The sequence below is a fragment of the Limulus polyphemus genome, unplaced genomic scaffold (genome assembly GCF_000517525.1).
Source record: "Limulus polyphemus unplaced genomic scaffold, Limulus_polyphemus-2.1.2 Scaffold118, whole genome shotgun sequence".
In the NCBI taxonomy this organism is placed as follows: Eukaryota; Metazoa; Arthropoda; class Merostomata; order Xiphosura; family Limulidae; genus Limulus; species Limulus polyphemus.
The window spans coordinates 937,190-939,938 of NW_013665728.1; the positions used below are offsets into that span (position 1 = coordinate 937,190).

Below are 2,749 nucleotides of genomic sequence, written 5' to 3' on the forward strand. Positions count from 1 at the left end.
CTAGAAACACCCAAAAGTAGGCAGGAAGAAAATGGTATCCAGAAGTTGCCCTGGCCGACCCAATCCCCTGACATGAACCCCATCGAAAACCTTTGGGCCATACTCGACCGCAAGTAAAGAAACAACCAAAAAACCAACTTCGAAGAGAGATCTACTCCAAGTTTTGAAGCAAGAGTGGGCGAAAATCCCACAATCTAAAATTGACGAGATGATTCTCACGATGCCCCAAAGGATCAACGAACTCCACGAAGCGAAAGGAAGATCTACTAGATATTAATTCATGTGAATATGACTGAAAAGGTGGTGTCTATTTACTTGTGACCACGCTGTGTATTATTTAAATTTGCCCCCCGATAACTCAGCGCTAAGTCTGTTGGTTTATAACGCTAAAAATCAGTTTCGATATCCGCAGTGGACACAGCACATATAGCCCATTGTGTAGCGTTGTGCTAAATAACAAACAAACTTATATAATTGTCTGGGACTATATATATTTATTGGCTGCGCGTGGCCTTGTAGATAGCATGCAAGGCTGTGTATCGAAATGCTACTTTCTCTCTAAACATGCTTCACACTTTCAGATATTGGTGCATTATAAAGGTGAGTCAATCACGCTATGAAATCTCTTGTGGCGGTGTGTGCTGCTTGCTGGTTGCCTTCCCTCTGGTCAGGAATTCAAAATTGTGGAAAGCTATACCTGAACCCCAGGGCATCTGATTTGGCAGTTTGGCTCATTTGCTCATGAGGTCGCAGTCTATAAGCTTTGCTGATATTTGGTAAATCTTGATGTTACCCTCACGCTGAAGAGACAGACCAATGTTTTGTCGAACCATGTAGCATGTTCCACCATCAATAAAACTCTTCCTTATGGTTACACTGTTTGCCTATCTATTATTATGTTAACATAACGTGCTTTCTTACTCAAGTAAGGTCTTACATCAGCAGAAACATCTTGTAATCCCCCATATCGTTTGTGTTTTAGTAGTATTGGTTACATCCTTGTTGCTACTGTTCATAACGTTTGCGTTTTAGTGGTATTTATTATAACCTTGTTGTTACTGTTCCGTATTAACCTTATTCTTTATAAATGCTTTTTACAACAAAGGTTTGAATTTGCTATTGTTTAAACTTCCACTTTTTTTAAATGACGCAATATTTTATAGATTTTAATTGGTCTTCATGTGGGAGAAGAGATATAGTTATAATAGTTTAACTTTTTTTAAAAATAGTTTTGTTTTTCTGCAAACGCTTTAGCTTGAATTGCTGTTTTTCAAATAACTTTGTTTTAAATGTAATTGTTTATCCAGAAAAAAAGAATAGCGGGACGACAACCTTTTATTATAAGCTCAACCTTAGTGCAAAAGAAACAACATCCAAGCTTTCTTGGTGTGACATAGATGTAAGCGTAATCAAAAGTTTCGCAACCAAAAAAGAAAAAACCACAGAAGTCATTATTTCTGATTAAACATTGTGCCCTTAAGCTTCTGGACATTGTATTGAAACAAAACTCAAACAACCAATAAGAGAAATTCATTTGTTGTCTGAAAGACATATCTGGTAAGAAGAAATCGGTACAATATTTAAGACTTATGTAACTTGGATGACAGAGAACGTTTCAGGTCACATGTGTGATCCTATAGATGAAGGAATGCACAAGTGACTCGAAACGTCGTCCAACTTCCCAGATACTAAATTAAGCTATCCATACAACATTTGAGTATTCTAACAAAATATTTTTTTCACGTTTATTGGGAACTACTTTTTTATTATATTATTATTCTTAGTTCTAAATTAATACAAATACTTTAATATTTAGTTCTAAATTAATACAAATATTTTAATATTTAGTTCTAAATTAATACAAATACTTTTAATATTTAGTTCTAAATTAATACAAATATTTTAATATTTAGTTCTAAATTAATACAAATATTTTAATATTTAGTTCTAAATTAATACAAATATTTTAATATTTAGTTCTAAATTAATACAAATATTTTACTTATAACGAAATTATGAAACACATTAGAAGACAGTGTATATAATACACGATCATCATCTCACACGAAAAATATCTAAGACTAGTTTCATTGTATTTTCAAGCGAAATAAATCTAATTTATCTCGCAATAATAGGCGTTTTTCATCGGACAAATCGCTTTAAAAACATTATACAAACTGAAGAATTGCTTTACAAACATTATACAAACTACAAAATTGCTTTACAAACTTTATACAAACTACAAAATTGCTTTACAAACATTACAAAAACTACTACTTTAAATTTCATTTGCACTTTAAAAGTGAACACCTATATACATGTACGAACGCACAATATTTCTACCGTATTGTGATATTATCAAGGACAAGGTTATATCCATAATAACGTATGAAAATAACCTGTGATGGTGTTGTAACATACATCCCAATTCTTTTTTTTTCTTAGAAATTTTAGGAAATCGAACTTCCACATTTACACTTGAGACGGTGAGTAGCTGATAGTCAACATTTATATCTTTCCTTCCTAAACGTTAGTCTCACAATTAACGTAACTTTGTTACACTTACTTTGGACGTACATATTTATTCTTATTCTGCAGGCCAGGTAGTTAGGGTGCTCGTCTCGCAATCTGCGGGTCGCGGGTTCGAATCCCCGTCACACTAAACATGCTCGCCCTTTCAACCGTGGGGGCGTTATAAAGTGACGGTCAATCCCACTATTCGTTGGTAAAAGAGTAGCCCAAGAGTTGG

General features: G+C 33.9%; 1 protein-coding gene across 2 annotated transcripts in view; it reads right to left on the reverse strand.

Annotated features, from left to right (window-relative positions):
- Window positions 1-2,749, reverse strand: part of LOC111089330 (LIM domain transcription factor LMO4.2-like) — a 126,753-nt gene that overhangs the window by 67,284 nt on the left and 56,720 nt on the right. The window lies entirely within an intron of this gene.